The sequence below is a fragment of the Cyrtonyx montezumae genome, unplaced genomic scaffold, assembly GCF_038088225.1.
Source record: "Cyrtonyx montezumae isolate F1298 unplaced genomic scaffold, pur_monq_1.0 scaffold_3, whole genome shotgun sequence".
Classification (NCBI taxonomy): Eukaryota; Metazoa; Chordata; class Aves; order Galliformes; family Odontophoridae; genus Cyrtonyx; species Cyrtonyx montezumae.
This window is the reverse complement of record NW_027072034.1, coordinates 33559954-33583522: the sequence shown is the minus strand read 5'-3', so window position 1 is coordinate 33583522 and position 23569 is coordinate 33559954.

The window sequence follows — 23569 nt, the reverse complement described above, 5'->3', positions numbered from 1 at the left end:
GGGAAAAGCAATTTTTCATTCCATATATACCTTCCCCTATCCTTGCCTTGTGCCCACTGCCACAGTGGGACAGGGAAAATGTGAATGGAGAGGTGCACATTGCAATGTTATGGCACATCTTCCCAAAGCTGTGGAGCATGAAAAACTTTTTTTTTTTTTCATATAGCAGTAATGCGTGGTGTTTAACAAAATTTATATAAAATACAGTGAAGGTAAATTGAAACTATTTACTCTCAATTTTTATTCATGTTACCTCTACATTAGCACACAGGTTTACTTTCTGTCTGTCTCTGGTATGAAACAAAAGGAACATCTCTAACAGCAATACAGCCATGCACAGCAAAATTCAGCCACCTACACAGCTTTAATCAGAGCATCTTTCACTGTTCATAAGGGGAATTAATCCAAGTAACAGCTTTCAAATGGACCATGCTAGCATTTCTGGAATAAGATCTCCATCACTTTTCTGCATTTTGTCTCCATCTGTTACATTAGCCTTCCTCTGATTTGTCTTTCATAAATGCCAGCTGACTGGGGTCAGATGCAGCCACAGCATGGCCAGGAAGATCGTGAGGCAGTGTGGTCTTCCTTCACCACATGGCTTGGAATGAACGTGCAGCATAACAGCTGAGCCCACTGCCCCTGAAGTTAACTGTCCCCCATTTAATTTGTCCTTTGCATGGAAGAACTGTGAAAAGTGTCACCCTTCTTGATAGATGTAGTCCTCACTGCTAATCTAAGCTCTGGACTTGTAACTCCTCATCGGTGTGCACCATTGCTCGCTTTAACATTTCTATTACTGCAGCAGCTCTACATCGTACTGTTATAAGGAAGGCCTGTGCTGCAAATAAAAATTGTGTTGGGTACCAAAGCTTTAACCCAAAGCCAAGTTGCTCCTGCATACAGCTCCTACACGAACAGGCAGCTCCATTTGTGGAAGTCTACTTCCTTCAGTTCATACAAACTGAAGGGGATGGTGGCTTCTGTCTTTCCTCAATTTTAGTCCACTTGGTTTCAGCCAAAGCAAATTGTCTGAAGGCATAATTGCTCTATTTAGGTTGATATGAAGCAATAGTGTATAGGTATAGGTGTAGCATGTAGTATCAAACTTCTTAGTGGACTCTTCATTAAACTTAAAAAAAAACCAAACCAAACAAACTCAAAAACATTTCGTGCTAGGAAGAGTTTATCATCAGTTAATGACAGTGTTGTCCCCCCAAAATATTAGAAAAGTGAATCCAGATATGTGCACATGCATGCACGCTTCTGGCTGACTCATGACCTGCTCTTTCTTAAGTACTCAGGGCACTACATGCGAAGTGGAATCCTTACTTCTTTAAATAACTCATTTCGTCTTCTTTCAATGAACTTACTCATGCTCTTTGAACTTCAAGGTAGAAAAATCAAAGGCAGTCACTGTGTCTCTTAGGAGTTCTTGACCTACTTTGTATCTATCAGTTCTCATCTCCTACAGAAATATGGAAACTGTGTCAGAAGGATTTACACAATGAGCTGTCAAGAATATTTCCTCTTTTAACTTCCTATATTTCAAGGAAAGGAACCTGAAAAAAGGAATATGCACAAACTTTGGATACAACTGTAGGAAAAGAGTCTGAGCCAACAGATAATGCAGAAGATACCTTTGAAGGCTCAAGAGGCTACTTGAATGAGTTGTCAAGTATAATTCAGAAAAGTGTCTCTAAATTCTGTCATGTTGGCAGTAAAATCAGAACTATTTCAGAGTGATATTGTTGGCAGGGAAAGGGGCAATTTGAAAACTTGAGGGAAGGGGGAGAGAAAAATATTTTCCCATTTGAGGAAAAAATTCCACTGATCAATCATCACTCAGAAGCACAAAATAAAGACTCACACTAAAAATAATAATGAAGTATTAGTGTAGGATTTCACTTTTAAAAAAATTTGACAAATAACCAGAGGTGAGCTAGATGTAATTTAGATTGTTCCTCAACAAACTCATTCAGTGAGAAGTTGAGGACGCTGCTATGCAGAGATCAGGACACAGTCCATTTCCTAGAGAGATAGCCTGTGAATTTTCCCCAAAGAATGAAAGAGACTCTGTCACATTTATGCTCTCACCCCATGCCCCCACCTCACCCTCCTCACTGAGACTTAGGATGAGAGGGAATGACCTTAAGTGGCACCAGGGGAGGTTCGGGCTGGGTGTTAGGGAATGTTTCTTCTCTGGTGAGGCAGTGGCACAAGCTGCCCAGGGAGGTGATGGAGTGAACATCCCTGGAGGTGTTCAAGAACCGTGTGGATGTGGCACTGAGGGATGTGGTCAGTGGGCATGGTGGGGGTGGGCTGGTGGTTTGACTGGAAGGTCTTAGTAGCACTTCCAACCTTATGACTCCTTAGTGGTGGAGATTTCTCCCTCAGGGCAGGATCTGAGGACTGTATCTAGGAATGCAATAAGGTATGGAATGATTGTCTAGCAGCTTGAACAAAGTGAGTAAACAGCCTTATGAATCAGCACCTTGCAAGAATAGGAAATGTTTTGCTCATTGTCACCACGGGGCATGCTTGGTGCCACTAAAGGTAACACTGTCTGCTATCATTGTGCACCCAGACATGGGCAGTGCCAATAGCATAAGGCAGTGCAGGTGATGGCTGTAAAATTTGCATGGTTTCATGCTGAAGTAAATAGTATACGTGGTGCAGTTTGTTGCTTGGAAATGCCCTTGTTTCTGGCAGCAAACATGGCAACAATATGAGTGGTTGAACACAACTATTACAACACAGCCAACTTGTTTTAAAATACAAATAATTTTGGCTTTTTTGACACATCCATTAAGAGGTTTAATATCTTCTCATGCTGGTATCTCTGTGAGTGCATGTGTGTGCATGCATGTGTATGTTTTGTTGCAAGCCCTTACTGTGCAAACTGGACACCTGTATCCCTATCTCACTCTTCATGTCCAACTTAAGCACACTGTGGGAACAAAAACAAGGCAAACCTGAATCGTCACTGTAATCCATCCAGTAGTTTTCCATTGAGCACTGCCAGAGAAATGGCTCAAGTTCAAGGACAGAGCTTTTCTCAGAGTATATGAAGAAAGTCTGCCTGTAAGAGAAAGACTGATTTGAAGGATGTTGGATCCTTCAGTGACAATTGACTGTAGTGGCAGCATCCTTGTCAGGAGAATAAGTGCACCAAAAGCAATAATGTTCTTGTGCTGCTGCTTTGACAGGAAAGAGCCCCATCCTGAGCACAGATGTATTAAATTGCTCTATGTTCCCTGGACTGTGTGGCAACTGTACCTGTACAGCTTATCACAGCACCAACACACCCAAAGCTTATCACACTTTTGCTTTAGTCCACCTCCTCACCCTCTCCTCTGCCCCATGACACCTGCCCCCTAGCTGCTCCTGAGAACTTAGTTTGGGATTTGCTCCCTTCTGCCCTATTTTTCTCCAGTTTGGAGGTGATGTACAGGGAAAAGAAGGGCTGTGCTGTGCCTCTGGGGCTTTTTGTTGTGAGCTGCTCTGTACCATTGGAGCCATACTCTGTGCTAAGATGGGAACTGTGTGACCCAGGCTGGCTTCCTCCCCAGTAGCCTGTGTGCTCTGCAAGCAGCTCTCCTGAAAGAAAACTGGATGTAATAGATGTGATAGGCAACCTCCATTTGAAGCCTGCTTGTGGGAGCATTTCTTATCAGTGTGACATTGTAAATACGGGCGGACATGTTCCTGTGCACGCAGACAAATGTGTCACACCGCTGCGTAAGTCTGAGCACAACTGTGAGGAGAAGGGGAGTTTAATATAAGTTCATTGCTGCATGCTATACTTGCAGCGTGCTAGAGCCATCTCCTCTCTGCTTTGTGCATGTACCAGCAGTAACCAGGTAACAGTAAACTGATTTACATTCCAAAGCGATTATCCGCAGTGATGCACTCCATTAAATGGGCGGACGGTGGCTTACTTTTCATAATCCACGGTGACATACTGGAAATGAATGTGACAAAAATTATAGATAGCTCTTTGGCTCAATATGCAAAAGAAGAGACAGGGAGGAAAAGCAGAAGCCCAGGGGCTTGCTCCTGCAAAATGCCATGCCAGGCAGTGATGTGCTGAGTGCCTCAATGCCACATGAGGGCTGTGAAAGTGGGGGGGGGGGTTCCAGCCCTTCCAAGGAGTGTGGGATGGAGCTCTCATTTGGGAAGTCAGCATTCATTTCTTCCCAGATTTTACACAATTATAGAATTGAAGAAATGTTTGAGTTGGTAGGGACCCATTAAGATCATCTGGTCCAAATCCCCTGCAATGAACAATATCATTCTCTGCAGATCAACATGTTTTAAAACAAGTGCAACCCTTGAATTTGCTGCTCCTCAATGACTTTTCTGTGTTTTGTTTTGTTTTTAATGAACTAATGCCTGCAAACACGTGTGTCACTGTGTGTAAAAGGATATAGCTCAACACATGTTTAGTTTGGTAAACAAACCATTACTGACCCAAGGATTGTGAAGGCAAGTCACGAAGACTGAGAACGATCAAACAAATAGACACTGCTGAAAAGAATCCTACATGCCTGAAATTTGTACTAGGCTGTGGGGTTTTTTAAGCCATAGAACAATTAAAGAGGGAAACACACAAACTGGGTCAGTCCACCCAACTATTCAATGTCTTTCCTCTTCAACCGTGTCTGGGATCACAGAGCCTAATGCTACACCATTGCATAAATAAGTCAGGCCACCTTCTGTGTCTCCATGCTGTTGAGGTCAACTGTGGGCACTGTATGCTTTCTGAAAGAATCACGTCAATTCCAGAGATATTCTAACGTTGTTTTATCAAAAATTAGCACCTTGAAAGAATAACTTCAGCCACGTCAAGATAGCCTTCAAACTAGAGACATAAGAATAAACCTCTACAGCCTTGCCTTAAAAGATAGCTCCAAACTCAATTGCTCTGAAGTCTAATAAATGCAATATAAATATCTTTTGAGCAAAACATACTGGTGAAGAGAATGTTTATTTTGTCACAAAAATCAATGCAGTCTTCAGGGATTGAATCAAATAGCTGTGGAGTCTGCCCTGTGATTCATCTCGCTTTTATGAGTGAGGGATGCTAGGATGAAATGAAATACATGCGGAGCTGGAATGGTTGGAATATGCATCATGAGAAACATCACCACTTTCTTTTCAGCTTGAAATCTGGCAGTGACATATGTTTTTAATTGCTTTCATTAATATATCAAAATGTTTCTGTCACATGGTGAAAACCGCTAATTCATGAAAATGCAGATGAGATGCCACAACCCCTAAACTAACAGAAAACCTTTCATTGAGGTATAATTCTGAAGCACCACCACCATTCAGAGCTCTGCTGGCATGCAGGATTCACTATTCCCATTCACACACATTCTGTGTGAGCTAGACTCACAGCTCATATTTTCAGAGGATCTGTGTCGGTCTCTGGGCTTCTTTGCTTTAAGTCAAATATACAGCTGCACAAAAAATATTGGCATTGTCACCAGCAGCATCACTTTACTCTGAAGCAAAGATGAGTCATGCAGAAACTAAACTGTACTCAAGCAATGCCTATCTTATATGCAACCATCATCTCCTTATTTTCCAGGACTGAAGTAGATAACCATTTTTTATCTGTGTTTTCAACATTAATCTTTAAAGCTTATAATATGGGAGATGAGCTCATTATGGCAATGTGGATGCCACTCTCAGACACATGGTCTGATTTTTGGGTGGACCCTCACTTTAAGAAAGACATTGAGACCCTAAAGTGTGTCCAGAGAAGGGCAATGAAGCTGTGAGGGGTCTGGTGCACGTCTTATGGGGGAGCAGATGAGGGAGCTGAGATTGTTCAGTCTGGAGAAGTGGTGACTCAGGGAAGACCTTATTGCTCTCTACTTCTCTCCTGACCAGAAATAAGATTGTGGCAAGGTGAGGATTGGCCTCTTCTCTCAGATAATAGCAATGGGATGGGAGGGAATGGCTTTGGGTTGTGCCAAAGGAGGTTCAGGTTGGATATTAGGAAAAGTTCCTTCTCAGAAAGAGTGTTGAGGCACCAGCACAGGCTGCCCAGGGGGGATGGTGTAGTCACCATCCCTGGAGGTATTCAGGGATGGTGTAGATGTGGCACTGAGGGACATGGTCTAGAACACTCACAGGCATGGGTTGGTGGTTGGACTAGAAGATCTTAGTGGCCTTTTCCAGCCTTAACGATTTTATGATTCTGTGATCCAGGAGCTGGACTCGATGATCCTTATGGGCCCCTTTCAACTAGACATATTCTGTGATTCTATGCTTCTAAGTAATAAATTGAAGGAAACATAATAGAAAGACCAAATTAGTAAATAATATGCTTTATTTAATTTATTGCAATAGCAGTGATTCATTTTTTTAAACTACTCAAGATTCCAAAAGGACAATGACTCTGAGACAGCAGTCAGCTTGCCACGTGACAGCCTGTCACAGCCCTCCCTCTCTCTTATGCTGTCACCCACTGAATGAATAGGCAAAAACAACCTCCTTTCGGCTCGGACACAGGCTGCCAGTCAGTTCTGACAACAAGCATTTGGTGCCCATTTTTAGCAGGATTGTAGCAGATCAGGCTCTATCTGGTGGCTCAACAGAGCCTCCCATCTGCGTGCAGCTCAGTGCACTTGATCTTTAAATGTGCCACGGTTCTGAGTCACTGGCTCGCTCTGTTTCAGTGTAGGTGATCTGATTCACCAGTGTGAGGTAATAATATAGCTGGGGAAAATTAAGCTCCTATTTCTATGAAAGCATAAATGTTATTTGAGACAGTGACATTTACAATTCACTGAAAAATATGATTTGTTTTATATGCAGTTGTTGAGCTGCCAAGGAGCTTTTTTTATTTCTAGCAATTTAAGCTTCTCTGTAAAGTAGATGATTTAAGACAGGCAGAAGATGCGTTTTTCTCACGGATCCATTATGTCTGCCTCTTCCCTTTGCTCCTGGTCTGCAGCAGCAAAGAAGCCACGCTGGTTGGGTATCACTGGATTGATGTACACAGCTCATTTTTCTTTTCTATACGAGGGAGAGAGAAGAAAACCTTATAAAACACAGAGCCTTAAAAAAAGAGAAGCAGACAAGTCCATCATGATGGATAATGTTTACACAGTTAAATAAAAAATACACTTGCAATACCAAAAGCAGAGTACTTTTCATTTTCATCTACAGTGTCACTCTTCTAATGATTTCTGTCACAAAATCTAAACAAAACCAATCTGGGCTTGCATGGCTGTGGAGTTCTGCCAGGTGAATCAGGAAAGTAGGTCAGTGGGTCATTAATGCAAACCTGACAGTGAGAACTCGGCCCGCTGAGAAGGAAGAGGTTTAGCGCATTCTTACATTTGACACACTGTGTGCATATCACTGCCTCTAAATAGGCATTGCAGCTCAAATACTGCAAGCCAAAACACAGATCTGAGAACATTTCTGAGACTGAAATGCCTTCATCCTCTCTTTGTACAGACCTCACAAATCGCATTACAGAGATAGTGGGTTTTTTTTCACAGCAAAAGAGCAAGATATATTACAGTTTCTGTGTGCCTAAGTACACTGCAAATCATTTCCAGAAACTTACACAGCCTTATTTCTATTACTGACCAAGGGACTTAACCCTTAAAATGCTTTTCTGCTCCCTCCTAAAAATACTGAGTATTTCTGACCTTTCATTTTCCAAGAACACAACATTGGGAATTTCCTGTGTGCCCTGAGCTGTGTTTCGGCTTCCACCTTATGCATGGTGAGGGCAGTATGATGGGGAAAGAAAAGGACGTGCATTCTTCTGGGCTGGAGCTCCCTATGTCCCACAGCCACCCCTTCAGGCATAGCCCCACATCCCTTTGTGGAGTCCTCTCCACTCTTGTCCAGGTCATCCCATCTAAGAGCCACCAGTGACAAAATTCACCTTCTGGCTTTCTGAATCCTTCTCTTTTTTGCTAATTTAGTTTACCTCTCTTGGTACAAATACGCTTGGCTGTGTTATTGTTGCAACACTAAAGTCAGGAATGTATGGAAACTTTACACATTTTTGTCCCCTCATCGTGCAACCAAACACTTGTTGGTTTTTAGGATTTTTTTTTAACCTAATTGTAGTTTCTTGTTTTGTATCATTTTAGATTGGTGCCAAGTTTTTTCCATCTTTATCTTCTTTTTTATTTCTCTTTTTCTCATGTGTATTGGATTTCCCCCTTTGAAAAACCTCTCTTTGGAAATTCAGTGTCAGCAGTTAAGAAATTTGTAACAGCTTGGAAATCCTTCCTGATACGTCAGTTGTAGAAACATCTGACAAGCTCAGCAGCTCTATGGTGGACAGAGTCATTAAGAAATCTGTGAAGGCAAACACAGAAATGTAGAGCTAAGATTTCTCGTTCTTTTCCATAAAACAACTTCATTGGGTTTGTTTGACTTTTTGGCTGGCTTTGTGTCTTTCATGAACCACGTGGAAAACCTGAACTCAGAGACGATATCGGCCCATCAGCGTGGGTAGCAGTGGCATTAGGTAAGCCGTGGTCATTGCAGCAGTGCAGCACATCTCTGTATGAAGGTCATCTGGCTGCCTGCTCAGGATCATGGATGCTGATGTCTTGCTCTGACCAGGACAACCTGTGGTGCCTTGAAGGGTGAAATAACACCTGCTAGAGGTAGTAGTTCTGCAGGGGGTGAGCAGTGGATAGCGACCCTTGTGATGTCTTGGAGGAGTTGTAGATTCAACTGGTGGGTATCTACAAGTTGAATTGATTTAAATCCAAGCGATTTAAGCAGTTGTTTATAATTATGATTCCAGCCATTAGCAGAGAATAGCTAATCCTCATCTGCAGTTTGTTTTGAAATTTTCCTTCTAAAATATGTTCCCACAAAAAAGTCCATGCTCAATAATTGATATAAATGCATATTTATTTTTGCAAGACTAGGAAGTCAAAAATCTACATGGATTTATCTGTGGAGTTACAAACATCAATTCAGACATTCAATTTTTAAGTTACTTTATCTTGAAACATAGGCAAAACATCTCATTTATTAGGTGATACTACTTTCTTGTTTATAATTTGAATGGATTAAAATATGTGACATGAGCATTTTATTATTTGAATTATTTCAGTGATGCTGATTTCAATGCTCTGTAAATGTGGGACAAAACAAATGTGCCATAGCACACTGAACAACTAAATAGAGTATTAAACAAATATGTATTATTTCTATTTGTCAAATCAAATTCATCATTTATGGTCAATCAAAAGATAATATTCTGATTATATTAGAACTTGTAGATTTCATCCTCCCACATTATTTACACTCATAAATCAGGGGATGATTGGTTTTATCTGAGTGCTTGGTTTTCAGCTTAAACCATCTAGTCCATGAGCATCCAGTCTTCTGGCTTTCCTGACCTCACTGAGAGAAGAGGAAATGCCATGGGCCACACATAAAATATATCATATAGTTACTGTATGTAAGTAACAAAACTTATTTTTAGTATGTTTTTAATTAAAACATAAAAAACAACGAACAGCAAGAACATAAAACCAGTGAGATATTTGACCTTGTTTTTGTGAAACTAATGCATCAGTGTCTGGTTTGATGGCAGTGGCTGCAATGCTTAGTGAGTTCTCAAGGTGTTCATCGGAGATTTTTGGTGATATTTTACTCTTCCTGTGACTCGTCTCTGAAAACGGTTGTTCACAAGTGTGAGTGCTGCCAAAAAGAGATGACATGTATAAGTCACGACTGTGAAGTGAGGGATATTTCTCTCTGGTAAGATAGATGTTGCAAAAATCTAGTAAAGAGACTTGATCAAATTATTCTTTGAGCTGAATGTCTGATTGCAACTCTACACCTTCAAATCAAAATTGTGCAGGTAATGTGTGTCAATTGAAAATAGATTTGTGAATATACAAAATAATTGATTTTTTTTTCAGAAATCTATAAAACTATTTTATCCTTTATTACAACAGAAAGCACGGCTGCATATATTTTGCTGTACACAGGACTGTGTTCAGCTAACGCATCAAAATGCATACAACCATTTGCTATCACTTGAGCTTGCCATAACATAAGTTTCATTTCAAACGCTGTTATGGTTTAAAACATAGCACAGTTGAGTTGATTTTCACCTCACAGATGCATGTTTAACTCATTTAAATGAGAGGTCAAATCTACCAAAAATGCTAAACCTGTGAGCCATTTTTGGTCTTCACATTCTGGCACTAATTTTCTTTCTGATTCCATAAATGACTTGACTTCATTTCACAAATCATAACATCTTCTTAGCATTTTACCCTGACTTAGTCATCACCATCCTTAAGAAAAGTAAATGATGTGCCCATAATCAGCATCCGTAAAGGAACTTCTGGAACTGGCAATGATTTGATCCATTGGATTTCATGAAATTCACAGATTTGATGACAATTTGCACAACATTGTCCATTTTTAAAGCTTTTGCACATAAATTTTCTTGATGCATGATGCAATGACATTTTATCATATGTGAGTTGCTGGTGGCAACTGCATCATCTTCTATTAATTTTATAAGTCCCTCTTTTTTACCACTGTCACCCAGGTGCCAACAGATATGTTGACAAGGGTTAAAGAAAATTGCTTTCTTGAAATTTTTACTGCTTCATAGAGATTGAGAGATTCAGTTGTGTCTTTTAATGTCACCAAAGAAACCATTTCTTCAGTGACACTGTGTTCATTATGAATACCTCTAATGAAAATGGCAAGTTAGCCATTTTCTGTACTGTATCAGTACTGCATCAGTACTTTTATCTACTGCCAAAACATAAAACTGGAAATCAGCAGCTTCACTCTTCAGATTTCTTTTGATAGATTTTCCCATTTCTTCAGCTGACCTGACTACAGTCTGGTAAAACATGATTTTAGAAAAATCTGTTTTTTTAATCACAGAATCATAGAATGGCCTGGGTTGAAAAGGACCTCAAAGATCATCCAGTTTCAACCCTCCTGCCAAGGGCAGGTTTGCCAGCCACTAGAGCAGGGCTGCCCAGAGCAACATCCAGCCTTGCTTGGAATGTCTCCAGGGATGGGGCACCCACAGCCTCTCTGGCCAGCACTGTTCCAGTGCATCACCACCCTCTGAGTGAAAAACTTCCTCCTAATATCTAACCTAAATCTCTCCTGCCTTCCAGGCTGCAGAAGTGCACTGCTGGCTTATGCCCAGCTTCTGTCCATGAGAACTGCTGCCATGATGACACATGACATGGGGTGGTGCGCATGCAGCCTGTGGTCTGTGGGTTGGATATGCCTGGTCTTGTCTCTGCCCTGAGCTGCTGGAGCACAGTGTAATGCAGAAGGGGCTCTGTCTGTACTTAAAGTAGAAGTTACCTCTGCTAAAAAAATGTTTTGTTTCTGCAGCAAGACGTACTTCCAAGTGCTTAGTGCATTACCACCACCAGCTGCGGGATGACTTTCTTTAAAAGTTTAGCTGCTTGCATGCATACAAAACATACACTGCTTATTAGTTTTAATGTAATTTATATTATTCTAATATATGATAATAAATTTAGACCTTCCCATATGTCACCATGTTTTACATTTTAGCTTGAAACAGCCATTATTTAGGAGAGAAAAATAAAGATCTAATTTCCACTGTAATAGAACCAGATTTTAATGAAGATTAACCAACCTTCCACTGATCAGTGGAGCAAGGTGATTATACCAACAAAACAAATTTAGCAGCATTACTGTTGCTATGTATGTCAACTTATTATATGCAGTAATAACTTGAAAGCGTAATTTTATTAATTACCTCCACAGCAGTTGAAAGTGCTTCAGCTATGTTTTGTTGATGGAAGGACATACTATGAATGCAATCTAATTTCTCCTGCAATCATGTGTTTACATCCTCATGGAAATCAAACAAAATTAATCACTTGCTGAGTGCTTTGTCAAACCGAGAGCCATAATAGGAATGCCCACCAGTTTACTCCACAAAGTCCAAGTGTTTCACATCTCCAAGAAACAGGGAAATGATAGCTGGGTGAGCAGTCAGACAGAAATTAAAGCTTTTTACTGATGGGTCACAACACAATGAGGAAGCAGCGTAGGAACAGTTGGCTCTGAAGTTGTCATCTCCACATTAGTGACCAGATGGATATTCTCTCTTCCAGTGCCACGCACTTACAGCCAGGAGCTGTGAGCAGCAAAAGTCCAGGTCATCATCCTCTGCAACCAGTTCCCTTCCTGATGGTGTCTCCTCTACTGCATCCCCCTGGGTATTCCCAGGGATAGATCCTTGTGTGGGTACGGATGGCATTTGCTGAAGTCAACAGTGGCTCACACCAGCTATCCCTCAGCTCAGTACATGTCCTCAGCAGCCTGCAAGCATAGGTTACACATGGAGAGTTATCTGAAAATGAATTCTGAAACAATGCATTTAACATATGAAAGACTGGGAATCCAAAATGAAAGTTTTTACATACTTGGCATTCATTTGTAAGTTGGCAGTGACAGCTTTCATCCTACAGAAAACATTTTTTATCTCATGAAAGTTGAAAATAGCTTTGTGCAGTACTGGTGCCTCTTGTTAAGATGGGGCTTTTCATCCATGACCTACTTTGCTTTCTGCACAATATACCTAATGAGTAATAATGACTTTGGAAAGGGCAGCGCTGGAGGAGAAGGTGAAGTTAATGCCTTAAGATGCTGTCTGTGAAAACATCAAACAGAATATTTTTCAGCAGGTTGAATAAGAGAACCCAGTTAGAGCACACAGTTTAAGAATTAAACAACACTGGTCTGTTGGGTGAAGTCTCATGGGGTGGTGGTGCTGTGGCAGCCCGGGGCACAGCTGCCTGACATCCACCTCCCTTTTCCTCAGCAGTGGGTGCTGATGCAATGCTCCAGCTTCTCTTGCCTTCATCCATCCCTGGCTCTCCTTCCCTCCATACCCCAGCCCCACACCCCATTTGTACTGCAGTACCCCAGGTGATGTTTAGTTTGCTTGCAGCAGTCTTAGACAACAGAAGGAAAATTTTAAATTTTTATTAATACTGGTAGCATTTTCCTTGTCTTCTTTGACTGGAGTACTTCGATTTTGCTGGAGTTGAAGAGATATAATCTATTTCTCTTCTAGAGTTACTAACATTTTTTTACCTTCCAATATGATTTTGTGCTTTGAGGTGAGCTGAGAATACTCTTGACTGCAAGAGTATTCCTTGTCAAACAGTGCAGAAGGAAAAGGATTTTATATACATTATATTTGAAAAAAAAACTGGTAGTCAAAGTCCCTGATGACTGAAAAAAGGCAATGTCACACCCATTTTTAAGAAGAGTAGATAGGATGACCCAGGGAAGTACTGGTTGGTTACCCTCACCTGACTGCTGGGGAAAACCATGGTACAGATCCTCCTGGAAGCTGCATTAAAGCATACGGAAGAGAGGAATGTGATACAGGACAACCAACATGGCATTATCAAGGGTACATCCTGCCTGAACTACCTAGCTGCCTTCTATGATGGTGTTAACTGTGGACAAGGGAAGAGACATTGATGTCATCCATCTGGACTTAAGAAAGGACTTTGACATAGTCCCCAAAATATCCTGATGTCCAGGTTGGAAAGAGATGGGTGGATGGACTGTTCAATTAACAAGCAATCTCAAGATTGTACCCAGAGATTGATGGTCAAAGGATCAATCTCCAGGTGGAGTCAGTGACCTGATAGCATTTCAGTATTTGAAGAGGGGCTTTAAGAAAGAAGGGGACAGACTCTTTAGCAAGTTCTGTTGTCACAGGGCACGGAGAAATGGTTTCAAACTAAAAGAGGGGAGATTTTGACTGGATATAAGAAAAAGGGTTGTTTTTTTTTAATGATAAGTGTAGTAAAGTACTGGAACTGGTTGCCCGGAGAGGTGGTGGATGCCCTATTGATGGTGACATTGAAGGTCAGGCTGTGGAAGCTCTGAGCCACCTGATCTAGGTTCATTGCAGGGGAGTTGGACCAGATGACCTTTAAGTTTCTCTTCCAACTCATATGATTCTATGATTCTATACCAAAAAATACATGTGAGCTTCTAATTCAATAGTATACAACTCACAATCACATCTTTTTTATTTCCTCCCTTCCTTCCTTCCTTTATGCCTGTGAGTTTTATCACCAACCCCGGGTCTAAACTGTATTTTCTTCTTTGCCTACAGAGAATAATCAGAAACACGGGAACTGGCTTCCTGAAAAGCACAAAATGTCTTCCTGAGAGATGAGGAATAAACCAAACAGGGCAAGGAGACAGCAGAGATGTGATGCTTGAGGAAGGGGAATGGGGAATGTGCTGCTGGAAGGTAAGCAGGAGACACAGAGGGAAGATGTTCCTTGCCTCAGTCCCTGTCTTCACAAGGAGCTGCCTGCTTCAGGCTCAGCTACAGGCAAGGGTTGATCCAGAGGATTTAATGTATGGGTGATCAGCAGGTACGGGCTTCAACGTATATTCAATCCCATGCCAATTAGAGTAAATAGGTTCTAAGAAAAGTGAAAGGTGTGAAAGCCATGTGAAAGCCATGTGAAGTAGAGAATGACAACTGGCTTCCCTCACATTATGTCTAGCAATATAAAGCAGTATTAAAATACTGATATTTTGCAAGGCCCCTTTATAATACTGACATGATCTGAAGGGGTGTTTGTTTAACATACCCAATGTTTTAAGTAGGTCAAGTTCAAAGCCTAGTCAATATTTGAAAAATCTCTGCAAGTTAAAGAGGCAATGAGAAAAATTTGCATGTGAGTCAACGAGAGCTTTTCTTTCCAATTGTACTTTGCATAGGGAAAATGAGGACAGTACACAGCGAATTGCTATTTGTGTCCCAAATACCCAATTCCTTCTCTGACTTTCCATATGAGAAAGATGAATTCTGAAACACTTTTTCTGAGCTCTTACTTGATCATCCTTTTCTCTAAATTGGGAAATAGAAACTTTGATTTCCCATTTTAACTTTGCCAGAAAAATCAGGAGCTAAAAGTGAGTTTTATTTAACCTGAATCCCAAGCATATGTACATCCTAGTTACAGTATATTGCTGTGATTTGGGAACACTGGATGTCAGATATATGTAAGACAAAACAGAGACTATGAATGACAGAAGGAGGCATAAACCAATAAATAAAACTATTTCTTTGTTTACAAAAAGCTGAAATGGAAGAATTTTCTAAGCAACTGGGGAGGGGCAGGGTACGAAGGGAAGAAAGGAGAACAGCACTTGCTAGCACAGGCCAGTGACATTTAGGCATGGTTTCCCTTAAGTCCAGTGGACTTCCAGAGAGCAGCTCAGAGCAGATGCTGTGAGCCATTTTTTTGGCAAAAACTCTGAATGACCTCTATTAATACTCCAGTCCAGACCAGGAACACACTACTCTGATTGTCCCCACTTACAGCACTGATTTCATGTCAGAGCAGCTTTTGGTGTTCTGAGTAAAACCAAGCTGGAGAAGACACTCTGGGAACACCCAAAGTGCAACAGCCCCAATATCTAGAGAGCAAAAGGAGCATTATTTCCTGGTTCAGGTGAGTTCAAAAGCCAAAGCAAGGTGGTACAATTATCCCAAAGTGCAAGAGCTCTGTGTCTTTCTTGAGCTGGAGGCCCCAGGCTTCGATGCAGATGGGGTTTCACAAAGGAGGGACAATCACTTCCCTCACCCTGCTGGCCACACCTTTTTAATGCAGCCCAGGATATAGTTGGCCTTCCAGGCTGCAGATTTGCACTGCTGGCTCATGCCAATCTTCTTGTCCACCAGAACCCCCAGGTCTTTCTCTGCAGGGCAGTTCTCCAGGAGTTCTTCCCCCAGTTTGTATAAATACCTTCTCCTTTCTCATTAATCAGAGGGGGAACACTCTCCTTGGTCTGCTTCTTCCCGCCTTGCACTCACAGAAGGATGTCTTTAAAGAGCTTCCAGCTCTGTTCTGTTCCTGTGCCCTTAGGGACAGTTTCCCAGAAGATCCTATCAGGCAGTTCCTCGAGCAGCAAGAAGTTTGCTCTCCTGAAGTTCAGGGTCCTGACTACTTTTTGCCAGGCTTGCATTCCTCCAGATCACGAACTCCACCAGGGCATGATCACTACAGCCCAGGCTGCCTCCAGGCTTAACCCCTCTAATGCTCTCCTCTGCCTTGGTGAGCATGAGGAGGTCCAGTAAGGCTTTGTCTCAGGTCGGTCCATCTAGTACCTTGACCAGCAAGTTATCCTCAACAGACTTCAGGAATCTCCTGGATTATCTGCCATCTGCCATGCCACTATCACAGCAGATAGCTGCGTGGTTGAAATCCACCATCAGGACAAGAGCCCATGAGTGCAACAGCTCCCTCAGCTGAATCATAGAATCAGAGGCCAGCACCTGCGGGGGGCTATATGTCTCATCCCCATGCAAGGTCAGCTCTGCTGTCCTCAGGGAGCACCTGGCTCTTGCCATCAACTCTAAAATAATGCTTCCGGTAACTAATGTGATCATAGAATCATAGAATCATAGGGGCTGGAAGGGACCTCAAGAGATCATTGAGTCCAACACCCCTGCCAAAGCAGGTTCCCTACACCAGGTCGCACAGGTAGGTGTCCAGGCGGGTCTTGAATATCTCCAGAGAAGGAGACTCCACAGCTCCCCTGTGCAGCTGTGCCAGTGCTCCGTCACCTTCACCGTAAAGAAGTTCTTGTGCTCATTCATGCAGAACCTCCTGTGCTGCAGTTTCTGTCCGTTCCCCCTTGTCCTGTCTCCACACACTGCTGGAGGGAGTCTGGCCTCGCCACTTTGTCCCCCACACCTCAGATATTTATAAACCTGGATCAGGTCCCCTCTCAGTGTTCTTTTCTCAAGGCTAAAGAGACCCAGTTCACCTAGCCTTTCTTCATAAGGGAGATCCTCCAGGCCCTTCACCATCTTTGTGGCCCTGCACTGGATTCTTTCCAAGAGATCCCTGTCTTTTTTATACTGGGGAGCCCAGAACTGGACACAGTACTCCAGCTGAGGCCTCACCAGGGCAGAGTAGAGGGGGAGGATCACCTCCCTTGACCTGCTGGACACGCTCTTTTTAATGCATCCCAGAATGCCATTGGCCCTCTTGGCCACGAGAGCACACTGCTGGCTCATGAACAACCTGTCATCCATCAGGACACCCAGGTCCCTCTACAGAGCTCCTCTCCAGCAGATCATTCCCCAGCCTGTACTGGTGCATGCAATTATTCCTCCCTAGGTGCAAGATTCTAACATTTGCTTTTGTTAAATTTCATGCGGTTTCTGACTGCCCAGAAGCAGGTAGGCTGTGTCAACAGGCTCCTCCTGATCAGGTGGCTTGTAGTAGACCCCAACCACTAGATGTCCTTTACTGGACTGATCCCTGATTTTAACCCACAAGTTCTCAACCTGGTCATGGTTGTTAATCAGACACAGCTCTTCACAATCTATCCACTTCTTAACATAGAAGAGAACTCCCCCTCCCCTCCAACCCTATTTCTTCTGAAGAGCTTGTAGTCCTCGTTGCAGTATGCCAGTTGTGAGATTTGTCCCAGCACATTTCCGTGATAGCAACCAGATCATAACTTTCCAAGAACATAGTGGTTTCCAACTCCTCCTGCTTATTTCCCATGCTGTGTGCACTGGTGTAAAGGCACTTCAGCTGGGCTTTCTGGCACACTACCTCTTGAGAGGGGCCCTCCCTCAAACCTCCAAAAGAAACCTGAAGTTTTCCCCACTACTTCTTGAGAGAATTTCCCTGCAATCTCCAAGCCCTTCTCTGTCCTGTTGACCTCCACCCTCTTCCCCCATCAAATCTAATTGACATCTCTGAACTACTCATTCCACCCTAGTGAGAGTCATTTCCTCCCTTTCCCCTGTTAAGCCTAGTTTAAAGGTGTCTCAATGAGCCCTGCTAGCTCCTGGGCTAGGATCTGCTTTTCCTTTGGAGACAGGAGAGACTCATCCACAGCCATCACGTCAGCCACCAAGTAAACCGCCCCATGATTGAAGAACCCAAAGTTCTTGTGGCAGTACCAGCCTTTCAGACACTTATTCATGGCCTGATTTTTCCTAGACCACTCCGTATCCCTCATCACCCCAGAAGGGAGAGAGGAAAATATGGCTTGCACTCCCAGTCCTTCAACCAACCGCCTGAAAACCTTGAAATCTCTTTTGATAGCTCTCAGGCTTCCCTGAGCAATTTCATAACTGCCTGCCTGAATTATCAATAACGGATAATAATCAGAGGAACAAACCAGACCTGGGAGTTTTTTGGTGATGTCTCTGACTTAGGCTCCAGGGAGACAGCACACTTCCCTACGGGTTGGGTCAGTTCTGCATATGGGGCTCTCCATTCCCCTCTAATTACCTACCACAATTACCCTTGTGTCTTCTCTGGCAGAGACAGATTCAAGGCTTGAGAGCAACCTCCTCGCCCTAGTCCCCATCATAGGTGGATCCTTCCTTGCCTCCCCACTCACCTCCTCTTCAGTTTCCAGCACCCCAAACCTATTGCTTAGGGAGACCTGGACAAGTGAGTCATGCAGGCAGGGGGTGCGCCATTGATGCCAAGCTGGGACTTGAGATCTTAGAAGTCTTTTCTAGTTTTAATGATTCTATGATTCTATGACCTGAGGTGCATGTCAGCAATGCCATGCTCAAGAGGTACACTGGGAGCCACAGGCACTTCACAGTTTGGTCACCATTTAAATTTTAATTTGATGTACAGCCACAGCTGTGGCCTATCTGTAAGACAAGCTGTTGGAAATGAATTTCTGGTGTCAGTGTAAGGCCTTGGGGATTGGTCTCCTGATCATGGCCCAGTGTGCTTCCATGATTAACCCAGGTGCAAATCTGTGCAGCAGGAAGGGTTTCTGAAGAATATTTTCAGATCAGATAATGGATAGGAAGAAAGAAAAGAAGCAGCCTACCAGGTGGAAAGATCCCACTGTTACTGCCTGGGTGCTATTCTGCAAAGCTACATGAAATTTGGATTCTGTGATGCTAAATGACCAAATTCACACTGATGTTGATGGGGCCAGAATCTGATTCCTGTCAGTTTGGGATCCATTAGCCTGGAGCTTTTCATCAGTATTTGATCCAAGTAAACCAGCAGACTGAAAACTGAAACCAGACTGCAGAAAAATTCTGCATTTCTGTGAGCAGCAAGTCAGTCAAATGAATGTAAAAGTCAAACAATGTTAATTTATTTAAGATATTCTTTATTTTATCTTTACAAAAATGTAACAGGACTTGGCTAGGTACTTCTGCATTTAGTTGTAATTCTAGCTGTGATACCAACTCCAACCCAAGTTTAATCTAGTAAATGAACTAGCCACAAAGTGAAACAGCAGTTTTAACCTGAAGCTATTGGTTATGATTCTAAAATACTTTGGAAATAAGACATGTAAAATAGTTTTTGTCGAGTTAAGTGCTTGCAGCTCTAAAAAGAGTGTGATAAAGAGACAAACTACTTTTAATGTGTTTTATATTAACAACATGGATGTAAGGACTTTGTCAGTGTCACAGCACAAACAATGGATTACAGTAAAAGCAGAGAGAAGAGTGGCAGTCTTTATACAAATTTGAGACACATTCCCCTCTTTCAAAGGAAAAACGTGATATCAGTGCAGTTAAATAATTGCAGTATTTTGAAAAGTTTGTTGTAGTCTTCCTATACAAATACAGACAAATTCTGTGAGAGATGCGAATGCTAACAAACTGTCTTAGCCTCATATTAATTCTGAGGCAACATTGATGCGCTCCAGTTTTACACTTCACTAAGGACAAACAATGTGGCAAAATATTAAAAGCTATGCAAACACGGCTTCGGGATTTCATTTACAAGATTCTTTTGAAAACAATATTTTTTCTCACCTAATGCCCTCGTGAGAGTGTATTTCTCATTACATTTCTGCCAACTGGAGAATTCCAGTCAAGTGAGAAGAAATAATGAGCTACATTACAGCAACCAGTGAAAAGAAGATATGAGTAATGCAACGTACTCCCCTCTACCAGTGCTGCATAATTATACACCTTCCAGAGAAACGAGAGAAAAAATAGCAAGGATATTTCCTTGCACACACCCTCTCTGACCACACAGCCAACATTTAGAGGCTGCTTTGTAAATACCCCACTCTCAGACGGTGATGGACAGTGTCATGACTCTTCAGTGTTTATTAGATGAGAAAGAGGGAATGAAGGTAAGGATAATCATTTGGCCCCATGAGAATATGTCTGTTTGAGTGGTCTGCCTCCTCCTCTGGGGATCATGGTGTCCTGTGATCTAGTCTTACCTTTGGAGCACCTATAAGCCGGCCCCAAACATTCCAGAGATCATAGAATCCTTAGAGTTGGAAGGGACCTCTGAGGGACACCTAGTCCAACTCCCCTGCAATGAGCAGGGACACCACAGCTAGGTAGGTTGCCCTGGGCCTTATCCAAACTCACCTTGAAAGTCTCTGGGTTTGAGGCATCAACCATATCCCTTAAGTGACCTGTTCCAGTGCCTCACTGGAGTTTACACAAAAAACACCTCTTGTACTATTGTTTCTAGAAGGTAAAACTTCCACATTTGTTGTACTCTGCTTAAAAGAAGCCTACACATCACCTGGTCCTTCTCATGCCATAGAGAAAAAAAAATACTACTTGTTTTCAGAGATATAGTCACCATGCCTCAGTCTAAAACACCTCTATGATTGATCTTTCCAGGCTGCAAAACTTTAGGCAAGTGCTTAATTAGTCATGAGTTTTGCACTCCTTAAGCTATTTGAGTTATACATACAGCATGAACAGTGTGCACCTTTCATTGCAAAATGCTTTGATTCTCAGTGTTATTCTAAAAATGAATATTTGACCTAGGTGAACTAAAAGTGGGTAAACTTTCTCATTCACCTAAGTCTAATTTTCAGGCTCAGATGTACTATCTCAGGTAGTTTGGTTAAGTAATATGATGAACAAAGCAGTCGCTGGATAAGGACTTGGCTGAGTGGTTACACTCAAAGAACTGTGGCCAACAGCTCAATGTCCAAGTGGAGACTGGTGACAAGTGGCATTCCTCAGGGATCAGTGCTGGGACTGGTGCTATTTAACATCTTTATAGGTGATATGGTCAGTGGGATTGAGAACATCCTCAGCAAGTTGCAGATGGCACCGAGTGGTGCACTTGGCATGTCAGAGGGAAGGAATGCCATCCAGAAGGACCTGAACAGACTTCAGAAGTGGACCCATGGGCCCAAGTGGGCCTCATCAAGTTCAACAAAGCCAAGTGCAAGGTCCTGAATCTGTGCTGGGGCAATCTCAAACACAAATACAGGTTGGGCAAAGAATGGCTTGAGAGAAGCCCTGAGAAGAAGGATTTGTGGGTGTCAGTTGATGAAAAACTCAACATGAGCCTGCAAGGTGAATTTGCAGCCCAGAAGGCCAACCATTTCCTGGGTTGCATCAAGAGAAGCATGACCAGGTCAAGGGAGGTGATTCTGCCCCTCTACTCTGCTCTGAGACCCCACCTGGAGTACTGGGTCCAGTTTTAGGGTCTCCAACACAAGAAAGACATCAAACTGTTGGAGTGGGTTCAGAGGAGGACCACAAAGATGATCAGAGGGCTGGAGTACCTCCGTTGTGGAAACAGGCTGAGGGAGTTGGGGCCCTTTTCTGTGAGGGTGATGAGACACTGGAACAGGTGGCAGAGAGAGGTTGTGGGTGCCCCTTCCCTGAAGACATTCTAGACCAGGCTGAATGGGACTTTGAGCATCCTGGTCTAATGGAAGGTGTCCCTGCCTGTAGTAGGGGGGTTGGAACTAGGTGATCTTAAAGGTCCATTCCAAACCATTCCATGCTTGAGTAATTCTATGCCCAAGAAACCAGCTAGATTACAACCTTGCTGGAGTTTGTCAGCAGTTTGGAGGACTTATAAATTAGGGAGTTTGAAAGGCACATCCAAGCATTACTGACGAGACTCAGATCTGCAAAAACAGGTCAAATTCAGTTGCTGCTGTAGGATTTTCACTGCAAAACTCAGATGTGGGGAGAGAGGACATTGAAATGGAATTAAATATTCACATAAAAACACAAATCAGGATTTTTTTTTTCACTTAGCACATGGAGTTTTTTTTCACAATTCTTTTTGCAGCCTGTTTGACAAAGTGTATCGGTGCAGAACTAACGCTGTCAGAACCAACTGTGTGTTCCGCAGCAAAGAACAAAGTAAGACACTATTGTGAGAAAGTTTGCCTCAAGGCTGTGTTTCTAATAGACTTTAAGGCCATAAGATAGAAACAAAAATCTATGAAAGAAGCATTAAAGAGATGCAATTGTAGGAGGAAAAAAATTAAACTGCGGGCAACATTTCCAGTGCAAGCAAGGGAAAACACCAAGTGCAATGCACAGAATCAAGTTTCTGGTGATCCTTAGCTTTAGCCATTAGTCTCTTAGCTCTAGTACTTTTCTGTGAGTTCGTTTTCTAAAGCTACCCTCTTCTCCTCCTCACTTCAAAGTAGAGCTAATATCTTCTTGATTTGCTCTTCTCACCCTTTCCCTCGTGTCCATAGGAGAGCAGACTTCAGCACTTTGGCTGCTTGCAGGAAACTAGTTTATGGTGATGACATCATACTTTTCAGGTTACATGAAGTCCCTGCCTCAAGGAAATGCCAGACTGCAGAAACACAATGTGGGTAATCATTGGGTAGAGAGGAAAAACCCCACATGAATGTGTGCAGAGGGAATGGGAGAAGTGGAGCGCTCCCCAGGGCTCAACTAATCAGGCTGTGTATTGGCAGAACAGATGTTTATTTCTCTTCTTTCTCTCACATGCACAGAAACATGCTGATTTAATGACTGCAAGCATTCACAACATAGTCTTTCTTTCAGGACCAGATAGAAAGGAGAGACTGATTGTGAAGATGCTTTTGCTATACCTTCAGCTATAGCAAAGGGAATAGCGAAAGCTGCTGGCAAAATAAATTGCTTTTTTTTTTGCATCAGAGTTCCTGTATATCAAAAACGTCCCACTGTGCAAATTCCTCTTTGAAAGAAAAGCAAGGACTGAGGTTGGAATTAGCTCTGGCAAACTGTAAAGAACTGAGGCTTTCTAGAATTCAAGTGCTGAGGCGGATGACAGAGTGAGAAGGATTACATTTAAAAAATAAAAATAAAAAGCAGAGAAACCCACTTTCAATCTAGCACATTTCAATTACTGAAATTATTTAATATTGTGACATAATTTATTTAAGCTTCTTACTTTGACAAGAATTTACTCTACACCAAAAGATTCTGAGTGTGTAGTGTTCCCGTGCAATAAATTTGTTTTCATTGATATGTGATATGAGGAGTTTTCCATGCACCCTTATCACTACGAAATCCACTGGAAAATAATTATTTTTCAGACATATCTCCCCACAGGAGAAGTGAGATCAGAGTCTATGTACATATTTTGAGGATGTAGTTAACAAGCAGAATTAATTGCATTAGTCTTGTAAAGACCTCATTTTTCCCAACCTTGAGTTCACACTTTAATGATGTTTTATGAAGTCTTCTGATCTTGAATAGCACGGTAGTTTTAAAAAATCCTCCCATTATCACTCTAGTTGTCAAAGAATAACAAGATGCTCA